Raw genomic sequence first — 24,927 nt, 5'->3', positions numbered from 1 at the left:
TATCAGAGATCTCTTCCAGCTATAAATCAATGATGCTAAATCCCTAGTCATTTACTGAGATAATTGATAACATAAATAAAATGCTTTTTGCAAACCTTAGAGTGCTATATAAAGAGAAGTGATAGTGATGATAACAGAAGTTGGAAGAAAACAAAAGAAAAGGAGAGAGTAAATGTTTATTTTCAGCCTCAAAACCGTGCAGTGAGAAGTATGGTCTATGTGAGAGCAACAGAGCTTCCATTCTGGGAAAGAGATAAATGGAACTCACTTGCCCTAAATCAAGAAAAAAGGTAGGGATAGGTACTTCCTGCAGAGAACAACAAGTCTACTGAGTGGCACTTTGAGTGTGAGAAGGCAGTGGGAAGGAGTCTGTGGGTAACAATAGAAGTGACCATGCATTGACTAGTCCCAAGGCACGTTCCCCTGGAGAGCCAGAGCTTGACCATTCCAGAGAACAAGAGCCCCAGAGCATCTGGGCAAATATGAAGATCTTTCCCAGCAAAATGGCAGATGATTCCAACAAAGATGAAGAGTAGGGGCCGAAGCTAGAGTTCTAGCCTTAAGACAGCTTTGAGTATGCAGTATAATAGTTGTAACTGGGGGCAGCTACGTGGCGCAGTGGATACAGCACCAGCCCTGAAGTCAGGAGGACCTGAGTTCAAATCTGGCCTCAGACCAAACATTTGACACTTTACTAGCTGTGTGACCCTAGGCAAGTCACTTAACCCCAATTGCCTTAAAAAAAATAGTGGTAACCAAACAGCAGCAGCAAGTCTACAGGTCTTGGGAAGAATGGATGATAGGGAGAGCAAAGGTATGAAAGGAGAACCCAAACCAAGTCCAGAAGCTATGGAAAGGGAAGTCAAGAAACAGTGAGGCACAGTCGGCTGCCAGGAGACGAAGGTTTGAGGACTCAGGCATTAGAAATCTTCAAACGGAGGAACAAGGCAGGTGGTGTTGGAATCAAAGCTGTTCTTTCCCTCAACAGGGAAAGTTCTTCAGGGAACAGGAAAGGGAGGTAACTGTAGCTCGTGATTCTATGATATATTCGACCCATTTTTTTAACTGAAGGGTGGAATTGATAATAATTCTATTTACTTATAATTTGTTTTTTCAACTTTGGCCCAATTAAATACTTTACCAGATTATTTGTAGTTCTTAATACTTGTTAGCAATATTAAACATACAATACTTATACATTCTGCTGAGTGATAACAGGGGAATTCCAGAATGAGTGAACTATGGGTTCCGTATATATTTTCCTCCATTTACTGGATGAAAGTTATGATCCAGAGAAATTAAGAATATCCTCAAGTATCCTTGAGCCCTCCATGGCAGGAGTCTCTGAAACAAATTATTTTATGCACTGATGGACAAGCCCTATAGGATGTCCACCTAACTGCATGTCACAATCTGGACAGCAGGCATTCTTTTATCGACTTATTTTTCTTGGGTGTATTACTAAGCCAAACTTTTGGAATGATTATTGATCTCTTCCAGGAGGCATGATGCAACCAGGCCTCTGTCATTCACAAACAGTTTGAGCATCTGGAGGACCTCACAATGCATAAGGAGCCTTTCTTCAACTTGGATTCTACACTATATCTCCTCCCTAACAGTGGCAAAAACTTTTGGTGAACATATGTCTCCCTATTTTCGCCTTGCATATTAATGATCAAAGGGTCTTGGAGCTAGAGCGTATCTGTCGTTACATTTTTCGTGGAATCTTTACTAATGTTATATGTGGATAGGCTAAATGTTGGGAAAGAGCTGTTAGGGTAGAATTTGCTTTAATTGAATCAAATTTTAAAAAATAATCAAACAACAAACAGATAGGCATCGTATATTTTTCATTTTGCTAAGTCAATTATGAAATGGTAAAGATGTAGCCTACCAGGAAATGTTGCTTGTGAAAGTCTGACTCTTCTCTACCAATACAAGATAATAATAAATGTCATTTATATAGCAGCTTAAAGTTAACAAAGTTCTTTACATTTGATCCTCACAACAATATTGTAAAATAGGTACTATTATTATCCCCATTTTACATATTGGGAAAATAAGACTTAGAGAAATTAAGTAATATCCCCAAGGTCACATTGCTAATAAATTGCAAGGGCAAAATTCAAACTTAGGTCTTCCTGAGTCCAGGGCTATATCTACTAAACCACCTAATTGTTTTATTAAAGATATTTTCTCTCTCAGAACTACTGATGAACTCTGAGTATAGATTGAAACATACTTTTTCCCCACTTACTTTATTTTTCTTCCTTTTTTGAAACATGGCTAAATATGAAAATGTTTTACATGACTTCACATGTATACTTTTTATCATATTGCTTGTCATCTCAATAGGTGGGGGCATGGGCTGGAGGGAGGGGGAGAATATGGAATTCAAAATTTTAAAAAATGAATGTTAAGATAAAATATAAATATTTAAATGGATATTTTCTCTCTCCATATATAGATGTATTTTTTATATATACATATATAATTCTCATAAAATTTGTATATACATAGGAAATAATTGTTTTGTATTAATGAAGTACAAGACCTTTATACCAATAGTATCTTCTCCTTCAGATAACTTTTGAATTGATCCCTCTATGTGCTCACAATTGTGTCACTTCCAACGTGGATTTTATAGGATCATAGGCTTAGCACTAGAAAGGATCTTAGAGGCTACTGAATCCCACCCATTCATTTTATTGATGAGGAATCCAAGGCATAGGACTTTCCCAGGGTCATAGAGTGACAGGATTTGAACTCCGGTCTTCCTGATTCTAAGCCAAAATTCTATTCATTGTGTCTTCCATCTACTCTATGTATACATAGTCTAATCCAGCTGTTTTCTTTCACCCTTATTCTCTTAAGTATCATTTCTCCTCTCTATAAAAAAAATCCAAGATTATGATTTTTGAGTCAAACTATAGTGCTCCACTGTCTTTAATAGTGAAATAAGTTTTTTTAAATGAAAAAATTTGCAGATCTTTTCCATTTTTCTTCTCTTCTTGTCATCCTATTTTCATCCTTAAATATCCACTATATGGCTTTGTGTAGTTGAGTCTCTCACTCAGTTTTCTTTAAATTCATTTTACCCTCCACTTCTCTTTATGTTATGAGGTGATTCTGCTTATAATCTTCCATCGTACCAATCCATGTGATTTTTTTCAAATGAGTTTATATTCTAAACCGCTCTTGTCCTTAGATGTTATACCTCGTGGCCTGACAAGTCAAATGTTTGCTGAGTAAGGTAATGTTCAAGGTTCTTTTGGTCTCCTTATGGTAACTAAATTATATCAATTGTACTTTTTATGAAATTATTGTAGCTTGTCTATATTCTTTTGTCCATTCAAATCCCACTTTTCATCATCAATGATTTCTTTAAAACAGATGGGATAGAGAATTTTCATTGCATGTAATACATTTAAAATTTTTTCTTATTCATTTTTGGTGAGGCAATCAGGGTTAAGTGACTTGTTACACAGCTAGTAAGCATCAAGTGTCTGAAGCCAGATTTGAATTCAGGTTCTTATTTATTTTAGTATTGTTTAGTTTTGATCTTTGTTCTAACAAAGTGGTAGTCTAATATGGCAAATACATGTAAATACATGGTCAGCTAATACTGTAAATATTCTCAAATCAGTAACAAGTAATTTCCTGTCTATTAAAATATATTCAATTTCATTTTTTGTTTTTATTTAGTTCTTGCCATTTTCAAAACTTTCTAATTCCTTTTCTTGAAGGAAATAGGAGATATAAGCATGGGATTTCTTATAAATCTTTGATTAACTTAATTAAGCCACTTATATGCAATAGGTACTGCTAGGTACAAGGAAGGCATACTATGATATAAAAAAAAATTAAAACTACCTGCCCTTAAGGATGGATAACATGAAAATTTAGATGATTTCTAAGGTCATTTATAGCTTTGAGTCTATGATCTCATATATCATGAGAATCGCATGGAATGAGAAGGTATGGATAAGTTGTGATCTGTATCAATAAAGACAGTACCCACATCACAGACACCATCTATCCACTGAGATGATGAAGTAAATTCCCAATCACATGGGCAGCTTTTAAATAAAATTTAAAACTGGCATCTTTGATGCTTTGGTGCTCTTTGAATCCTGCATGAAGTTTAATGAGATTGGGAGCCTTCGTCTGTTAGCACTGTGTCATTCCCTGGCCCCGGAGATACATTCCATGGTTGCTAAAGGATCTCTGTGTCCTCGTCAGTAAAATCAAGGAGTCAGACTCAATGACCTCTTAGGTCCCTTCCTACTCTGTTATCCTACAAGCTCCCTGTTCTAAACAAGGGATGCCTTCTTCCAGAATTGCAAATCTCAACACCTTTCACAAGCACTAAAGCGGGAGTAAAGAAAAGAAGAATTGATCGTATGCTTGTGCAAACTTAAGTAATCGAGAATAGAGATGCTCCCCCTGTGAATTCTTGGGCGATATGCATGGCTTGGAAAAAGAAGGAAAGTATTTCATGCAATACCATTGGGCACTCTTAGCTCAGCCTTCCTTCCCAGAATAAAAATACAACTGAGTTTTTCAAGTTAGTTGGTTGATGTATTGCCCTGTTCTACCTCATCATTCTCGTATGATTCAACAAACATTAGAGAGAAATTTTTCTGCTTAAATTCCTTACTGCAACAGAAGTAAATATCTTACTTTTATAAAATACATTTCTTAAAGATAAAATACAGTTCTACAATGCTGTTTCAGATAGATTTGCCATAAGTCAGATACCCTTGTTGAAATAATGGACTAGGAACCTGATCCATCTTGGGCCGTCAGGAGGTACAGAGCTTGGTCTTATTAAGGGGCTTGGTTATGAGGTCTAGTGACTGATACAATGAATTGGTTTTCAACAGTGCATTTGTTTCCACTATACGTCTTCTGCTTGAATGAAAAGCCAATTAAGAAAGGGACTTGGAACAAGGAGCCCAAAGTAAATACTAGCCTTCTCCCAGGCCAAACACAATTATAGGAGCATTTAGCTGCTGCTTGGTTAAAACTAAATAAAGATGGGAAATTAGACAGACACTGCTGAGACAGACCTAAGTGCCAAGCCCACCTCTTTTACAAAGTGCCTTTTCTGCTTTTCCTGTAGGAAAAAGAGAAATTTTCTGCAGAGAAGTCAATTAGACTCTACTCTGAGCCAATCAATTCCCAAGTTACAGTTCCTCCTCTGGCCAATAGGGGCAGTGTTTCCCTTTAGCAGGCAGGCTTTGATGGACATAGTGTTCTTCCTCTGCTCTGCTTGGGTGTTGATGTGTTGTGCACAAGGGTTGCATGGGTGCACCAGAGGTTCTTGCCTACTTCATGGAAGCTGCCAATAGAGAAGTGACTGCTTTGTTGAAGGGCAAGGCAAGTTTTCCTCCAACAAACATTAAAGGAGGGAAGGAAAAGGGTTGAGAATAAGCTCAGCTAGTCCACTGGCATTTTATATGCATGGAGTCGCCATGTTGGGGAGTCTGGAAACCGTAAGTTAAGAACGCCACATTTCAGGGTTGGGATGACAGCCATGCCGGGACCTCATAGAGCTTCAAACTCAAAAAAAAAAAAACCCCAAAACAACACAGAGTACATTATCACAAGCGCTTCACCCAAAGACCCTCTTAACCTGCAGGATTTCTCCAAAATCATGGATCCCGGCATAAAGTAAGCAGTTCTTAAGGACAGTTGGGGAGAATTAGACTAAAAAATGAATCAAAAGAGATGAAAGCAGCTCCTTCTCTCCCCAGAACAATAGGAACTTCTTAGCTGCTGCCTGAAAAATGCAGTCCAATTCATTTAGAGCTGTCAAATGGTGTTTTTCCTACCCTCATTCTCCCCAATCATTTCTCCTAACAATTGCAATGAAAAGTGGGAGGTCTCCAGTAATAACTCCCAGATTGTCCTCATTTTTAATATATAACAGAGGCAGCTTGAAGTATGTCAGTCAAGTTCCAGGTCTGCCACTGACTACCTGCGTGATCTTAGCCAAGTTGTTTACTCTTTAAGCCTCACTTCACAGCCATGATCCAGGAGCCAGGCAAGAGCAGTGTAGAAGCTTTGCTGTTTTTAATGTGTTTGTTTTTGGTCTCTGAATTCCCAGCACCTAGTACAGGGATGGCCCATAAAAGGTTTTTAATAAATATATTTTTCATTGAGTTTCTTAAACGTGAGCTCTGTGGGTACAGGGACTGTGTTTTCATCTTTCTTTGTATCCCCATCACTTATCACAGTGCCTTACACACCAAAAGGTATTTAATAAATGTCTACTAGCTGCTCATTGAACAACTGGACTGGATGATCTCAAAGGTCCCTTCTGGCTCTGCCTTAATTTGGTTAAGAAGGGGAAGCTTAGTTTATAAATAATGTCTATGCTTATCATCAGAGGAAAGATGATAAAGAAACACCAATTTAAGGTTGTTGCCAACTATTAGAATGATTTCCTAGCTCCCTAAATTCCTAGTGCCGAAGATCACATTTTATATTGGGTACCCCAAAGGGCTTAGTGCAATTTATTACCCAACACCTTTTGGGGTACCCTGTATATCTTTCTGTCCCTAAAGTATCTAGCCCTAGCCTGAGCATATGCTGTGTGGTCAATTAATTCCCGGGTCAAATGTTATTTTTTCTGATTGCCTTCTCTGATTCTATTGAACCACAAATTCTCTCTCATTGAGCTGAGCCAGGTGTATGCTAGAGCCTGCCGAACTTTGAGATTTGATTATTAAATTTTCAGCATGAGCATTTACACCAGAGAAATTAACAAATGCTACAAATCAGGGCTTGATTTATTATTTTGTTGATAGTATAGACTTAAGAAAACGATCTGGAGAGAATGCCAAAAATGTAAATTAAACTAAAAGTTTGTCAAGTACATGAATGCACATTTTTACCCCCTGTGAGCTAGGTGTTAAACATTTATATCATTCATAAAGCAGTTTTCCTATAATATTTTGATATATGGCTATGTATTAATAAATTCATTTAACATTTTATTAAGTACTCATCATGTGAAATGTCCAGCACAAGGTTCAGGGAATACAAAGATGGCATAAGAAAAGGCTCCTAACCTCAAAGAGTTCATAATGTAGTGGAGGTAGATGATGTAAATAACAAAGATGTGATGTGCGTAGGACAGGCACAAAGTGCTGAGACAATTGAAGGGGAAGGTATCACTTCCTGCTGGAAGGAGGTGGGGGAGAAGGGACTTCATGGAAGATATGGCACTGGAGCCAGGCCTTGAAGGAATGAAAAGATTTCAACAGCTGGCAATGGGGATGCTTGCTTTATTCTAGGTAAGAGAGCTGTCAGAAGCAAAGATACCAAGTCAGGTGATGGCAGGTAGTCTAGTTTGACATCAACACAGAATACAATTAGAAAGAAGGTTTAGAGAAAGCTGGAAAGGTAAGGTGGGAATGAACTGTAAATCAGGGGGTCATAATTTTGGATTAAAAGGGTCTATGATACATTTGCAAATAAGGTTAAGAATCCTTGGTATGGAGCCCTGAATGCTAGCAAGGCTAAACGGTTCGGATAATATTCCATAGGCAACAGAGAGCCACTGGAGGTTTAAACAGTTGAAAAGGAGTGAGTTTGTGGGACATGGATTCTACGTCATCTTTGTGAAGGATATCCTTCAGAAGCCTGTGAATGAACTTAACAGATGACAGCATCAGCCTTGCACATCCACTGACTAGAGAAGAGCTCTTTCAGTATGCTCAGTTTAAAAATTGTGATGCAGGTCTTGTGGAGAATGGTAGAGGATGCTGGGGAGATGGTAGTCTGAGGAAATGGCTGGTGGAGAGTACTTGCTGATTGATTTAATTTCTCTTTATCTTGCATTCTGTTTTAAGTGTCTTTTGATTTGCTATAGAGTCCGGAGTTTTATCCTGGCTTTGTCAGGATCCACTAGATACTCTTGAAATTGGTGTTTGGGAGGTCTGGATTAAGACTTCTTGAGTTCTTTAGGCTATGGCATATTGACAAAAATAACATAGAGGGAGCACATTGGTGTTACATGAGAATTAACTCTTGATATAGGTTAAAACATCACCATCTACACAGATACTCTCTGTCTCTCTCTTACACACACACACACACACACACACACACACACACACACACACGCACGCACATACTCATGCTCACTCACAAATGGTACCAAACAACCGCCGAGTTCTCTTAGGAGGACTATCTGAGAATAATTTTACTTTATGCAAAGAAGTACACCAGGTATGAACTGCTATAGAGGAAATGATTGAATCATTCACTCATAAGCTTACATATTCATCATCATATTTCACAACTGATCAGAAGTAGTTTATTTGTTATGCTCTTTTTTTGGGCACAAGGAATATTTTCCAGCTTAAGTCCTAGAGTACAATGGATTGGGAAAGAAGCGGGCATTCTCTACAAGGACCCAGAGACTTGGTTTGCTGAGTCCACCTTCTTCCTTACTATTAACCCAAAGACACAGGAATGACTTTCTTGATTCTGTCCAGATCCAAAGGACTGATTTTCCTGTTGTTTGGAAATTGCAAAGGAAACAGCAAGAGCTGAATGCAACCCCAAGTTTTTGAGAGCAATCTCAGAGCTGGGAGAATTCATAAACCAAGTAAACCTTCTGACATAACTATAAAATGTGGTATAAACCCTAGAAAAAAATGGCCATCTTGAAAGGGTAACAGCACTTTTATGAGAATTCCAACTGCACCATGGCAACATCAACCCGTCAGAGCAAATGAAGGGTAGTAAAAGTAAAATTAAACATGATGAAGAGGACACCAGCTTGCTAACAGCTTTCCAAGCTGTAAAGCTTTCAAATGTTATCTCTTCATTGGTCTGTTCAATCACACATGCCTGCTACCCTGCTTTATCATATTCTGTATCTTTCCCAGCCCTGAAGCCTGCCACCTTTTTTGATGGACCTGTGCATGTATATCGGAGAGGGAAAAAAGATATCCTTCCTTTCCACTGTCTCCTGCTTCCCCTCCCCCCATTTCTTTCTGACTCTGCTGCCCTCACTCTGGTGTCCAGCGTGACACCCACTGGTCACAACAAAGGCTAAGAAGCAGCTTTGGGCTTCAGGGACTGATAAATGATCAAAGCGCCATCCATCCATTCTTCCCTCAGATTTCCGAGGGCCCAGCCAGGCTCCAAAGCACCTCTGGCTTTGCTCTCCTAGCCCCCTTTCAAAACCTTGGCACCAAATTATTCTTCCCCAACCTTCTTCTCCTCCCCAATTATCCCCTTCCAGGGCCTCTCAAGCCTCCAGCAGGGACAAGTTGCACGACATTTCCATGTGTTAACCAACAGTAGCCCCAGGAATGGCTAATCCCTCTCTCTGAATACACACATGCCTGTTTTCAGTGGCCCAGAAATCAAATGGCCACATTTATCCTCTATCCCTCTCAAACACCAGGGAGTCAGAGCAAGAGCCTGGTCCTTTCCATGCTTTAAACTTCCCCTTTGCTATCCCTCCTAACCTGATTATGATTCAGTAGGGCTTTCAGACATTGCCTATTCTGTGAGTGCATGTGTGTGCATGTGCATGTGTGTGTGTGTGTGTTGTGTTCATACAAGTGTGCACACTTTGGACAAAATAAGCTATTCAATTATGTGGAAGGAAAAAGAGTGATAGCAAAAATGAAAACAAAACAAACAAAAAATCAACAATAATAAAAAAACAAGAAAGCTTTCCCACAGTCCTCACATCAACTAGACTATTCAGAGTAAAAGCTTCAAGCTTTCTCTCTCTCTCTCTCTCTCTCTCTCTCTCTCTCTCTCTCTCTCTCTCTCTCTCTCTCTCTCTCTCCCACACACACACACACACACACACACACACACACACACACACACACTCTAGTGTGCTTTGCTAAAAAAGAAAAAAAGTGGCTAAGGAGGAGAAGCAAAGAAAGGGCCAGGCGCTAGCCCAGATGCCTGAAAGAACCACCATGTTCAAATGGGAGGCACCTTATCCGTGAAGGATTTCTCATTGAACTACTTTTCATCTCTTACAGGCTAATTTATGGACCAACTCGTTTTTCAGTTTTCAACGTTAAAAAGCCCCATACAATTTAGTTCAGTCCCCTTCATTCATGCATGCATACATACAATTTCTATAGCACCTATTAGGGAATTAGTGTTTATACAAATATAAAAAAATGCTCAGCTAACACTTGGTCAATCTGATAACATTCAACAAACATTTATTAAGTACCTACCCATCAATCACACAACAAGCATTTATTAAGCAGTTATTATGTACCTGCATGGTGCTAGGTGCTGTGTAGACAATAGGCAACTATTCAGCATTATGTTACACACTCAGTTATAAGTAGGAAAAAAAAATGAAAACAAGGTAGTCATGCCCCCAAGGAGCTTATGTTCTCAGAGACATGGGAGGGAGGATTCAACATGTATACGGAAAAATAAAATTCATGGAATATCTGAAATAATTTTCATAATTGCAATGTGGGAGTAGGAGTTATAGGAGGGGGTGGTTATAGGGGAGGTAACTAACTAATGGAGAAATTGGGGAAGGATCTCTTTGTAGGAAGAAAAGAGATAGGGATTCTAAGAGACAGTGGTAAGGAGAAAATGCATTTAAAGCATGGGATACAGCCTGGGCAAAGGCAGAGAGGTGAGAAGTTATTTGACCAGGTAGGCTAATTTGTTCAGGTTGTAGAATGTAGGAGGGAAAGTAATATATAATCATCCTGGGGGAAAAAATAGGTTGGGAACACTTTTCAGAGAAATACAAACAGGAAGTTTTGTATTGAATCCTAGAAACAATTGGGAGCCACCCAAAGTTCTTTGAGATAGGTAGTAACATTGTCAGAAAGTTGTGCAGAAGCAAAGTGATCATTTTGGAGATGGGGTATAGAATGGACCTAAAGGAATCATCAGAATACAATTACATATATAATTATATATTTATAAATACAATGTAAGAATTACATTTATAGTTACCTTATAATTAACTACAAAGGGCTCTGTAGGGTAAAGGCATCTCCACATTCATATTTTTGCTTCCCTGTACCCAGGGTTTTGGTGACTCCCAACTTTAATCCATACCAGCTAGAGTCTAAGAGGCTGGCATCCTTGTTTTCCCATCACTTGTACCATTATGGCACCTTCTAGAATGACTCTTAGCCACCATTACCACCACCATATGAAGAATACCTAATTGCCACCTTCAATAAGGTTTGCATTTGAAAAAAAAAAAGACAAATATTGTTGCCAAAATTGGTCAACACCACCTCACCTTTTCTACCCTTCCTTTAGTATTATTAGCTGCTTCTATTCCTAAATAAAGGGCAGGCTCTACATGGAAGTTCTATGACAGAATGTTTTCAAGAAACCCTGAGGACAGAAAGGTTTAGGTCCTTTATGAGCTGAATCAGTGAGGCAAAAGTTACCAGCTCACAGGGTCATTAAAGTCAAGAGGTACAGTTAATCCTTTTGACAGGTAGACCTTAAGCTTTCTATGCATTCTCCCTTCTGATTCTCATGATATTTCTGTGAAACTGTTACTCCATTTTATAAATGAGGAAACTAAGGAGGTGAGACTGTAAGTGATGTTATCAAAGTCATGAGACTAAGATATTTCTGAAGTAAGATTTAAACTCAATTCTTCCTTGATTTGAAGTCCAAAACTCTATCAACTGGTCCATGGAACAACAAAACTAAGCCAACCAGTAGTCCAAACTTACGACTAATGGCCAGTATGGTATTTGAATGTTAGTAAGATCTAGGACTCTGGGCTTTCGCACTGGCTGTCACCCATTCCCAAAATACTCCAGTCTCTTCCTTTTTTCTGGTAGTAGCTCAAAGCCCTCCTTCCACAAAGAGCCTTTCCTGGGCTCCCTCTCACCTTTTGCCCCTCCCCTGACATACCTTCCCTTCTGTCTAATATACATTTTTGTTGTACGTACATAGTTATTTACCTTAAAATGTGAGCTCCTTGAAGGCAAAGGGTATTTTTGTCTCTCTTTGTATCTCCAGCACTCAACACAAAGACTGGCACATGATAAATGTGCAATACGCATCTATTGACTGTCTGACCAACTGATCTAAGAAGTCCTAAGAAGACAGACATGTAAACAAAACACTTCTCTAGATTCTAAACATATGTATTTAGATCTCAGACTCTTGTCTGGAGACACAGATTAATGCAGGTGCTATCTTTCATCTGCAAAATTCTTGTAACTGTTGAGGTGGAAAGGGGAAGCTTAAATCTGTGTAATGATAATGGTCAAGCATGACCAAAGAGAAGACATAAGAAAGTATCTCTCATCCTCTTCTTTGCAGCTGTGGAAGAATATGGGTACAGAACAGTATAGTACATTGTCAGATCCCTGGTTGATACGCTGGTTAGTTTGGCTTAATTGAACTTGTCTCTGTCTCAGTCTCTGTCTGTCCCTCCCTCCCTCCCTTCCTTTTTCTTTCCCTCCCTCTTTTTCTCTCTCTCTCCCTCTGTCTCTGTCTGCCTCTTTCCCTCTTCTCTCTTTCCCTCCTTCTCTCTCTGTTTCTTTGCCTCTGTCCTGTCCATCTGTCTCTGTCTCTGTCTCTCTCTTTTCTGTTTCTGTCTCTCTCTTTCTGTCTGTCCGTCTCTCTTTCTCTTAAAAAAAATTTGTTACGAAAGTCATTTACTAGATAGAGAAGAAAAGAGAGATATGTTCAGAGATGAATGTGATATAAAAACAAAATATATCACTATTTAAAGAAAAATAATAAAGGAGAAACTAGGATTGAATGTATTATTATTGGTGACTCTAAGAAAGCAAGAGCTATCTTCATGATTTTACATAAAGGAACACTAAAATATGTACTAGCCCAGGAGACAAATAGGGAACCATATTTTTAAAGTAACCTTTATTTTTAAAGGAACCATGGATAATGAAATTAAATCATTATTATGTATACATGAAACAAATTTAATAGTTTTCAAGTACCTAAATAAAAGTTAACTAAAATACAAAAAGACCTTTACAGTAGGATAATAATTATAAATGAATTTAGCACTTTCCTTCCGGAAATTAATAAATTCGAGAAAAGATGAATAATAATGACATTTTAGGCATAAAGAGATTGTTGGGGAAAAACTAGATTTGTGATTAGTAATTACTGAATGGGAATGTTATATACCAATTTTTGAGCATCATCTGGTACTTCTACATAAATTCATTATGTGTTAAGTCAAAGAGAATACAAATAAATGAAAAAAGGAGAAATGTGCTTGCTTTACAGAGCACAACACTATAAATAGTAATCAATAATGGAAGCATAAGCAAAAGATACAAAACTAAATGTACTAAGCGAAAATATCCTAAGTAATGACTGGGTCAAATAACAAATCATAGAACCAATACATAATTCTATAAAAGAGAATAATAATAATTGAACAATATACTAAAATATATGAGGTGTAGTTAGAGCATTCCCCAGGAGAAAAAAATATATATATATTTCCGAAAATTTACATTAATAAAAAAAGAAAAAAAGAGAGCCATAACAAATTGAACATGCTCTAAAAAACTAGAAAATCAACAATTTAATAACTCTCAAAGAAGTACAAATGAAGAAATTTTGAAAGTCATAGGAAAAATAAAATTAAAAACTAAAAGACCATTGGACTACTCACCTGATATAGAAAAGAATATTGTTGAAGTTATTTTAAGTACAATAAAAATATACCATTAGTTAATTTGATTTAAAAAAGGAAAAGAAATTGATGAAATTTAAAATGAAAATGATGCACTCATAATTAATAAAGAATAAAGAGAATTATGGATAATTCCTTATCTAATAACACAAAAAGCGAGAATATAAATGACATGAAATAATTCGTATAAACTATAAAATATCCAAATTAATGGAATATGAAATAGAAATCTTAGACAACTATTTGTGTGACCCTGGGCAAGTCACTTAACCCCAATTGCCTAAAATAAAAAAAAAAAGAAATCTTAGACAAGATCTATTTAGCATTAATAAAGAGGAATTGAGAAAGCCATACATGAATTACTATCAAGCATTTAAAGAGAAATTAATTCCTGATACATAAATTGTTCTTGTTGATTAAAAACAAAAGGCACAATACCATGCCCTTTTCCTGAGTCAAACTTGGCCAGATAACTCAAACCAGGATGGAATAAAGTAGAGAAAGAGAAGTTTAAACCAATATCACTAATTAATAATTGATCATAATCTTAAAATAAATAATAATAGCTAGCATTAATATAGTGTTTAAAGTTTGCAAAGTACTTTAAAAACATCTCATAGTATCCTCACAACACCTCTGGGAGGTGCTATTATTGTCCTCATTGTACAGATGAGGAAACTAAAGCAGATAGAGATGAAGTCACATACCTAGTCCTAGAGTCACATACGTAGTAAGTATTAGCCAGTACACTATTTTTAAAAGTTTTTTAGGAACAAGTTGAAGATATACCAGAGATGAAGGGATGAATCAACATTCAGAAAACAGTAGTTTAGTTAATCATGACAATGATTAATGACAAAAATAATAAAAATTGCATTATTACATCAAAAGATGAAGAGAAACTCATTGATAAAATCTAGTATTTATTTATGTTAAAACAATAAAAATGTGTATTTTTGGAAGGGCCATTCCTTAAAATGCTCAATAGCATCTATCTAAAACCAATATCATTATTTGTATCAGAAAAAAACCCTACACTCTCACCACTATGGTTGGAAGAAAATTCATAATTAGTCAAGAGGTAGAAAATAATATTAAAAATAAAACATATATTATTGAAATTTTTTTGACATGGGCGACATCAATGGGTCTTGAGTAAGAATTCAAAATTACCCGCTAGATATCTCCCAAGGCTAGAGTTCCCCAATCTTCCTTCTCTGGCTTTAAGGTTAGGTTTGTAGGACACCTCGTCTGGTAAATGAAAACCTACAAAAGATGCAGCTGTTTAAGACACAGCCCATACCCTCCCCTATTGGGTCAGCTGGGCACACATATCTGCTTCTGCTTTGTCCTTTACAAGAAACATATCCACGTCTTATCTACTACTATTTCATAGGCTGGGAGGGTCTGCCCTGAGGAACTTTAGTCTCTCACCTTTGCTCAGAAATCTGTAAGTACAGGTAATTCCCCTGCATTCCTGCTCCAAGACACCTATTGCCAGTTCCTGAGGGAGGAGCTTGTGTTCAGAATCCAATTGCCTCTGATGCACCTTGCTCTTTCTGAATAAGAAACAGATTAACAAGCAAAAAGAAAAAAAAAAGACATTTGGGAAGAATCCAAATGAAGTCAAACTAAAATGTCTTCATGGGATCAACTCAGCCAATCATCCTGTAATCATTGGAAACCAATCAAGAATAATCAATTTTCATGATAAAGACAGCGAGGTAGCACAGTGGATTGACCACTGGACCTGTAATCAGGAAGACCCGAGTTCAAATCTGGTCTCAAATACTTCTTAGTTGTATGATCCTGTGCAAGTCACTTAACTTCTATCTGCCTCAATTTCCTCAAATGTAAAATGGGGGTCATAATAGCACCTACCTCCCAGGGTTGTAGTGAGGATCAAATGAGATAATATGTAAAATGGTTACACAGTCCCTGGCACATGTCAGACACAATAAATGTTTGCTCCTTTCCCCTTCCTTCCTCCCCTTCTTAACAAGGCTCCAATGAATGTATTCATATTCTTAATAATAAGATGCTCTTCACAAGCCTCTGAAGCCTCCTGCTCATAAATTCATCTAAATGACTAGAGAACTCATTCAATTGACAAATTGATCAGAGCCTCCCCTAACTAATCAACCCCTCTTATACACACACACACACACACACACACACACACACACACACACACACACACACATCCCTGTGTGTATATGTGTGTGTGTGTGTGTGTGGGTATATTTGGACATATACATATGCATGTACATACACACACTTGGGGGTGCCATTGTGCACAAAGTGGTGGGCTTGGAGTCAGAAAGACATGAGCTGAAGTCTAGCCTCAGACATTTACTAGCTTCATGACCACAAACAAGTCAATTAACCTCTCTTTGGCTCAGTTTCCTTAATTGTAAAATGGGAACAATAATAAAACCTACCTCCCAGAGTTGTTGTGAAGATCAAATGAGAAAATATTTCTGAAACACTTAGCACATAGCAAATGCTGTATAAATGCTATTATTATTACATGCACATATAATAAATAGATACATGTAGCAGTATATGTAGCAGTGTATATATAACAGATACATCATAGACATAGATATATTGTTATATATGTATATATTTTTATATGTTTATAGTATGGCATACTATACTATATGTATATATGTGTATGTTTATAGTATAAACATATGTATAGTATATATGGTATACATATATAATATTGTATAAAATATGTATATTCATAGTATAGTAAGTATTCAAATGTAGAGAGGTTGTTTTCTCAGTATTGCCAAAGGATTGACATGGGTACAAGCCTTCAAGGGCACACATACACACGTGCATACATACATCACTACCATCCCTACTCCCTTTTTCATTAGATTTTTCTTATTTGCAACTTAGAGATTTCTGTTCATATGAATAACTGCTCTATAGCCCTGAAGGCTCCCAAGTGAGTGTTCCAGGGTTTCCTGAGTCCCTCACTGCCTGTTATTGTCAAAACCTCCTAGCCACAGATTGATCCCTTTTGTGATTCTCCCCAGCCAAATCAATACATTTTACAATTAACAGGATTAGCTATCTTCTGGAGAGCCATGACTTTGGGCATTGGACCAGGGTTATGTTTCCAAATCAATTACCATGCGGGGTGCTTGGCAATTCTTGAGCAAAAAACTTTAAAGTCACGTTGAAAGCGTCTTCCCAGGTACGTTTTTTTTTTGAATTACACTCTGGGAAGGGCAATATCCCAGGCCTCAGGTAGAGTCTCTGCTTGGTCCCTTAAAAATCATTTGATAAAATCTAAGGAATGAAATGGCACTTTTGTCAAGAGAGGAAAATAAGATATTCCTGTAGGAATATCTGTATTTCTGTAATGCAACATATGAATGTCTGTTTCCTGAACTGGAAGGATATAGAAATCAGCACCCCAAGATAGCTCGTGTGCCTTCAGGTCACTGCCAGAAGTCCCAATGTCACTAGGAATTGTTTTCCCTTAGATTTCCTCCTTCCTCCCTCATTTCTTCTTGCATACGGTCTTTCTCCAGGGTCTGTTTCCTACACAGCCAAGTGTGAGAATACCAAGAGGGTTAGAATTAATGACAACCTCAAGCTAAGAGGCCTGGTTGAGAAAAGAGTGGAGCTTAGAATGGAGAGTGGGACAGGTTGGAAAGTCCTTTAAGCAGATAACCTGGAAGGTGAAGAGAGGTAGTGAGAAATATCTGATGTGTATGTATGTATGTATGTATGTTTGTATGCATGCATGTATATGTGTATGTATTTATATATGTATGAATACATATGGGTGTGTGTGTGTTACTGCTCAGCTTCTGGTGAGAAAGTGAGAGACTGAACACATTGGTATTGCCTTGTTAAGCAAGAATTCTGCTCTGGAAGGCAGAATTTTTCCCAAGTGCCTACTAGGTGCTAGGTATTAGGGTTACAAAGATGAAATGAGAAAACCGCTGCCTTCGTGGAGTGTGGAACTTGTATCCTTCTAATGGAAGGAGCCAATGTGTAAGCCCATGATGAGCTGATCAGCAAGCATTTGTTCAACTCTTACTCAGTTCTACACACCATGCAAAATACTAGAGCATAAAGCAAAGCAAAAACCAAAATAAAGCACAAAAGAGAAAACAAAATAAAAGAGTGAGAATGAATAACTGGTGGTAATAAGCGGGGAAAATCAAGGAAGACTTCCTGGAGGAGTGGGCATGTGAGCTGAAACTTGAAGGAAGACAAAGATTATCATATGAGTGCTCATCTTTTGTTATTATTATTATTGTTTATTATTATTGCGGTACTTCCTTGCCTTAGGCAAGTCATTCAATCCCTTGCGTCCTCAGTTACTTCTACTGAATAGATCAATTTGATTCAGTTCCACAGACAATTATTAAAAGCATATGATGTATGTACAAGGCAAAGGTGATGACAATGAGAAGACAGAACAATAGCACTTCTCTATTTGTCCTGGGGCTGGGGGAGGGGACTATGCCATTCACTCAGATAAGGATAATAAAGGTGACCTATGATGGGGCCCAAGGGACAATCTAGATAAAGAATTTTGGACAAATTTATCAGGGAAACAAAGACACTGTCAGATAAGGGAATCAAGAATGATGAGGAAGGAAGGAACAAGCATTTATTAAGTGCCTACTATGTACCAGGCATTATGCTAAGCACTTTACAATTATTATCTTATTTGATCCTCATAACAACCCTAGGAGGTTGGCTCTATTATGATCCTTATTTTATAGATGAATGGACAGAGGTTAAGTGACTTGTCCAGGGTCACACAACTAGGAAGTGTCTGAGGTAGAATTTGAACACAGGGCTTCCTGATACCAAGCCCAGTGTTCTTTTCACTGCACTGCCTAGACATTGCAGCTGGTACCTTCACTGAGCCTTGAAGGAAAAGAGGGATTCTCTAAGACAGAGATGAGGAGGGAGTGCCTGCCCTGAACAAAAATAAATGGGCTGGGGATATCATGATCTCATGCCCAGGAGATAACTTGCAGGACAACATATAAAGGATGTCTTCCAGTTCGACTATTTTGTGATTGCACCCATTTTAGTTTTTAAATGTTCAGGAAAAAAAAATTAGTCTAGCCAGAAAGAAAGGGCCCATCTATAGTAAGATATTCTCCAGCAGCAAAATGGTAGCAAAATGGATGAGGGAACACCTGCACCAAGTGGGTGATGGGAAAAGAATGGAAATAATGAAAGAAATGAGGGATTCAGAGAAGCCTGGGGAAATCTGTATCAACAGATACACAGTGAAATAAGGAAAAAGGGGAGAAAATATTTAAATGAGTAAGATAAAATAAGTTTAAACAAGACCAAAAGGCAGCTACATTCTGACTCTAACAACCCATCTTGGTCCAGGAGAACAGATGAAGAAACACAATCCTCTTCTCTCTTTGGAAAAGTGGTGAACTATGGATGAAGAATGTTACATACAGTGACTCAGAGGCAGTTGCATTGCTGGATAATTTGGATTAACTGTTCTTTTCTGTTAGAAATTCAACAGGGAATGTAGTATTTTGGTAACAGATTGTGATATACAAAAGAATAGAAGCAATATTTTTTAAAGGAAAGAAGAGAGTCCAGCTAATTTTAAGAAATCAATAAGCATTTATTAAGTTTACTATGTGCCAGCCACTGTGTTAAGTGTTGGGGATTAAAAAGAAAAAGCTAAAAGATTCCCTGCCCTTGAGAAATTTAGATTCTAATGGAGAAGATAAGCTACATAAATTGGTATCTACAAGGTAGAGAAAAAGTTGTTGTTATTATTGGCCCTTCATTTTTAAGAGGACCAATGACATCATGATGTCCTGACTTGAGAATGAATTGGATTTAAGCCAGGCTGAGTAACCTTAGAGGGATGGCAGCAGCCCACTGGGGGATTGGGAAGGGACCCCTGAAGGTAGTGCTTGAAATCAGTCTTAAAGAATCAGAGGCCAGAAGAAAAAGCATTCCAGACATGGAGAAGAGCAAAGTAAGGACAATGAATGGGAGGCAAGAGAGATGGTGCCTCTGAGGTCTCAAATCTTGTAGGTTCTATCCCTACATCTCTCTCATCTCTCTTCTCTTTACATACACTGCCCCTACTAATTCAAGCTCTTGCTGTCTTTTCCTAGCCTAAACTATTTCAATAGCCATCTAGCTGGCGCTATCCACTTCTATTCTCCTCCGACTCAAATTCATAGAGCCGTCAAAATTATTTTCTTAATGTTTGGTCTGATCATGTCACCCCTCTCATGTGAAATCTTCATTGGCTCCCCATGACCACTAAGACAAAATGCAAACTCTTCAGTCTGGTTTCTAAAGCCCTCTGCAATCTGTCTCCTATTTGCCTTATGTCATACCACTCCTCTTCACCGAATTGTACCTTTGGGGTGAGTTTGCTGATGTAGTAAAGAACAATACGAGAATTATATTGTTCAATAAAGAACAATATTGTCAATAAAGAAGCTGAAAGTCATCTTAGCGATGCCATAGTCCAAAAGAAGAGAAAAGGGAAAAATGAGGCTCACATCCAGTCTTGGACACTTAAGCACACCTACTTCCCAGTGATATGATTATGGATAGAGAGCCTGGCCTAGAGTCAGGAAGACTCATTTTCCTGAGTTCGAATCTGGCTTCAGACACTTACTATCTGTGTGACCTTGGGCTAGGCACTTAATCCTTTTTGCCTCAGTTTCCTCATCTGTAAAATGAGCTGGAGAAGAAAATGGCAAACCACTCTAGTATGTTTGTGAAGAAAACCTCAAATGGGGTCACAAAGAGTCTGACACAACTGAACGACGACAACAACCTCTCAGGGTTAGGAGGATTAAATGAGATAACACCCCTAAAGTACTTTGCAAACGTTAACACAGTCTATTACTAGCACTAATCATCATCATCATCATCATCATTTGCCCATGGGTATACAGTGTTCAAACCCACCAAAACATCACATTTATTATGCCTCCAGAAGTGTACAACAAAACGTAGCTGCAGAGATCACGTAGCCCAATCCCCTCATTTTACAGATGAAGAAACTGAGGCCCAGATAAGTTAAATTACTTGCCCAAGGTCATATAATGAGGCAATAGCAATCACAGCTTGAATGTAGCCACGGATCCTAACTCCCTCCTTTATGTTAGGAAAACAAAAACCACAGTCTCCTTTAATCCTGCTAAAATTTGACTCTGCCAAGTTCCAATAAATCCTCTAGTCCTTGTAACCACATTACCGTGTGCTGTTTCATTACAGTAAGTGTCTCCCTGGGGGCAGTCTGGGTGCCTCCCCTTTCTGTACCTCTGTAAGAGCTACCCTTCCCCCACTGCTATCCCTATCCCTATCCCCATTCCCATCCCCTCCACCTCCCCCACTCCCACCCCCACCCAGTCCATACATACAGTGCTGTTCATGGGCAGGAGAGTTTGTTTGGATTACAGACATTCTCATCCCTTCCCATCTCCTGTTATCCTTACTTTTTCCTAAGAGTCTAACAATCCTGTAGTTTTACCTTCTGATGCAAAGTTTTATAAGGGAATAATCACGGTGCCATTAGCCTCAAACCCTATGGTGTAGACATTGCAATAATCTGTCATCAAATTAGCATCCCAGGCTTGCTGCATGAGGTAACCCATGTCTGCCTTGCATCCTACAGTCTCATGTCGTTAAAGATGGCCCTTTAAATCAAATATGCCTTACACCAGGCTCCCCTGTATGTGCCACGTCCACTCGGTAGGCTGCCCAGACAGGCCACTGGGGTAGAAAACAAAGAAGCAAACCAGTGAAGAGCACCTGCTCTTCTGTCTTTACTCAGCGTAGTTGGAAACGTTTTAGGGAAGAGGTTGAGGAAGCCAGTCTCCTGTTTGCATCTCTTGGGGAAAAGGAAGCACTGTGTGTTACCAGCATCCACCAGAAGACCCCCCTCTCTCCGCAGAGTCCAAATTTAGCTATCCATCTTGTCAAAGAATAAGGAGAACTTCTCACACTCTATAGATCGATCCTGAGACCCATGGGGCAAAAGGGCAGCACATAAAGTCTCTGAGTTACTGTTAATGCTGACTTTGGGTAATGAAGGCCATCTATCCCATCCATGACTGAGTCCCAACCTTGGGTCTCTCTCTTCCTCAAGACACACATGAACACTCCCATTTGGGGTCATCTCCCCGGCCCAATTCTGAGCATCCCAGACAGCATCCCTCTCCCTCCCCAAAAATGACAATAATAATAACAACAACCCAGCCTAGACATAACTCAAAGAGATAATTTTTGAATAAGTGTTGCCTGGTGCTCGCTCCTCATTTGCTGGGAGCTGCCAAGCGGCAGCCTAAATTGACGGCTTGTTAGTGAGGACTGGCCCCTTTGTGAGATGTTTTCAGAGTGATTGATTTACAATAAAGTGGTTCCTGGTGGGTGCATGCAGGTGGAACTGATGCAGATCGATTCTAGTGGTGCTAACTAATCAGCTGTTTAAGCTGGCAGCGTGCTCCATGACAGCCACAGAGCAGCCATCATTTTCCCCTAAGATTACAAATTAACTTGTTCTGTTTCGCCTGCAGGCCGTCAATTTTCAGGGGCCCCAGCCTCTGGGGTGTGTGGGGGGGGGGAGGAGGGCGCAAGGGGCATTTAGGAGACAGAGGGGAAGCCTCTGCTGGAACTTTCTTTCCACCAAAGGCAAGGCAAAGCAAAGCATCATTTGCTCTTTGAAAAATAAATCTCAGGGAAGAATGGGATTTATCATTCTCAGAGAAATTAATCCCCTTTCAGGGAAGGCAGGGGTGAATGAAGCTGCTCTATTTCGAAAGGCTTATTCAGCATTAATTTTTTTTCTATCAGCTTTTTGTGAGAAGATCTATCTCTCTTCTCCTCCCCAAAGAAGGGTGGCTCAGATGAATTACCAAGCAGGTGTCCATCCACCCCACCTTCCCCAGAAGAAAACCTGATTGAGAAAATTTACAACTTACTTGGTAAAAGAAGGGGGTCCCCTTTTTTGCCTTTACAAAGCTGTTATCTCAGTGCACTTCATAACCATGCTGTGAGCTAGGTACTACATACAAGTAGTACATATCACCCCCATTTCACAGGATCAGAGTATCCAAGTGGCTTACCAGTAGTCACACAGCTAGGAAGGGTCAGAGGAAGAATGTGATTCCAAATCTACTTGTGTGACCTTGGACAAATCATTTAGCCTCCTTGGGCTTTGATTCCCTCATCTAGAGAGGCAACACTAGGCCATACTGCTAGACTTAGAGTCAGGATGACCTGGGATTGAGGCTTGCCTTAGATCCCTTCTATCTCTGTGACCTTGGGAAAGTCATTTAACTTCATTTTCCTCCTCTGAAAAGTGGCCTCTAATTTCCCTTTTAGCTCTATTTCTATGATCCTATAATCATCTGAAAAAATAATGGATTTGGACCTGATGGCTTTGCAGGCCCCTCCCAGTTCTAGAGTTCTATATTCCATGGCCCTCCCCTCATTATACCTTGTTTCCTTCCACCAGGCTAGCCTGGCTTGCACAAATTACCTACGTCATTCACTTTTTAGTTTAGAAAATCCTTTATAAAAAATGACTCACCAGAGGCCTTTTGTTTACACAGTAATGCCTTTATACACTTAAAAGATTATTCCCATGGGATTAACCACTTTACAAAGGGTTGGTGTGGACAGGTGGCTTTGTACAGAGGAAAAAGAGCATTGGTCTTAGTATCTGATGGACTTAAGCTTGGGTCCAAACTCGAATTGCTAGCTGTGTGACCCTGTGTCGACTCTCTCAGGCTCTCTGTTTATGAAATGTGGGTAATGGTATCCTCGCCACTTACCGTACAAGATTGTACCTGTGCTCCTATATGACCCACCCAGCCACATGTCTCTCTCGGCCAGTCCCGTCTGTAAAGCTTGAGAACTGAACTAGGCTACAAAGATGAAAAGAACCGAACAGCTAACAGGCAAATGTGCCAAACCAACTGGAAATGGCACCAGGCAACAAGATTCAGGTGAGCACCGGCATTGGAGCAGCAGTGGGGTTCAGGATGGAAAGGGAAGAATGGAAGCAGAGGACAGCCTGTGTCTGACCGCTTCTTGCCTCCATTCTATTTGCTAGTAATGAACAGGCAAAATAAGGTTCTATTGGAAAGTGGGGTGGTCCATGAAGTGACAGAATGGTGAAAGTGACTGAATCTAAGCACCTGAATTATGTCTAGGAACTCCTGGGTTTGGGCTATGTCCAAAGGCTAGTGGCCTGCCCAGATCTGGGAGTAGCCATGAAACTTCAGCCCAAATAAAATTTGTTTTGATATGCTTTGGTTTTAATCCCTTTTCTCCGTAATAATAAATAAATCAGTATGTACCATATGTGTGTGTGTGTGTGTGTGTGTGTATAAAACATCTATATGTGTGTATGTATACATGCAATGTTATGCCACACTCCATTAAGTCATGCATATAAGATAGGGATAGGAGCTAGACCTGTAATTTTCTTAATATGAGGGAACTCCCAGGTGAAGAAACTCACTCTACCAATGCATTTTGCCTCCCTCTTACAGTCTTAGTGAACGACTAAGGCAATGAAAAGTGATTTATATTGGCTGTGTTAACACCAGACATTTCAAAAGCAAGATTTGAACACAGGACCATCTTGACTTCCAGGCGAGCTTGCCATCCACAACACCACGCTGCCTGTGATTAGCATCCCTTGGGAAGAGAGTGGAGTTTCCCAGTAGGTTGGGAAGAGTTTAATTGGAACAGACTAATAATCCCAACACCATCAGCTACAAGAGGAACAGAATGAGGATGTAGAGATATCCTGTTCTCTGAGAGCTGTGGAGAGGGAAGGAGGGAACAAGCATCTATTAAGCACCTTCTATGTGCCAAGGCAGTTAGGTGGCCTACATTCCTGAGTTCAAATCTGACCTCAGACATTTACTAGCTGTGAGACCCTGGACAAGTCACTTTTTCTTTCTTTCTTTTCTTTCTTTCTTTCTTTCTTTCTTTCTTTCTTAATTTCTTTCTTTCTTTCTTTCTTTCTTTCTTAATTTCTTTCTTCTTTCTTTCTTTCTTTCTTTCTTTCTTTCTTTCTTTCTTTCTTTCTTTCTTTCTTTCTTTCTTTCTTTCTTTCTTTCTTTCTTTCTTTCTTTCTTTCTTGGTGAGGCAATTGGGTTTAAGTGACTTGCCCAGAGTCACACAGCTAGGAAAGTGTTATGTGTCTGAGGCTGGATTTGAACTCACGTCCTCCTGACTCCAGGGCCAGT

This window comes from Phascolarctos cinereus, unplaced genomic scaffold (assembly GCF_003287225.1).
Source record: "Phascolarctos cinereus isolate Bilbo 61053 unplaced genomic scaffold, phaCin_HiC Scaffold_3;HRSCAF=262, whole genome shotgun sequence".
NCBI lineage: Eukaryota > Metazoa > Chordata > Mammalia > Diprotodontia > Phascolarctidae > Phascolarctos > Phascolarctos cinereus.
The sequence above is the reverse complement of the archived record's forward strand: the minus strand, read 5'-3'. Positions refer to the sequence as shown.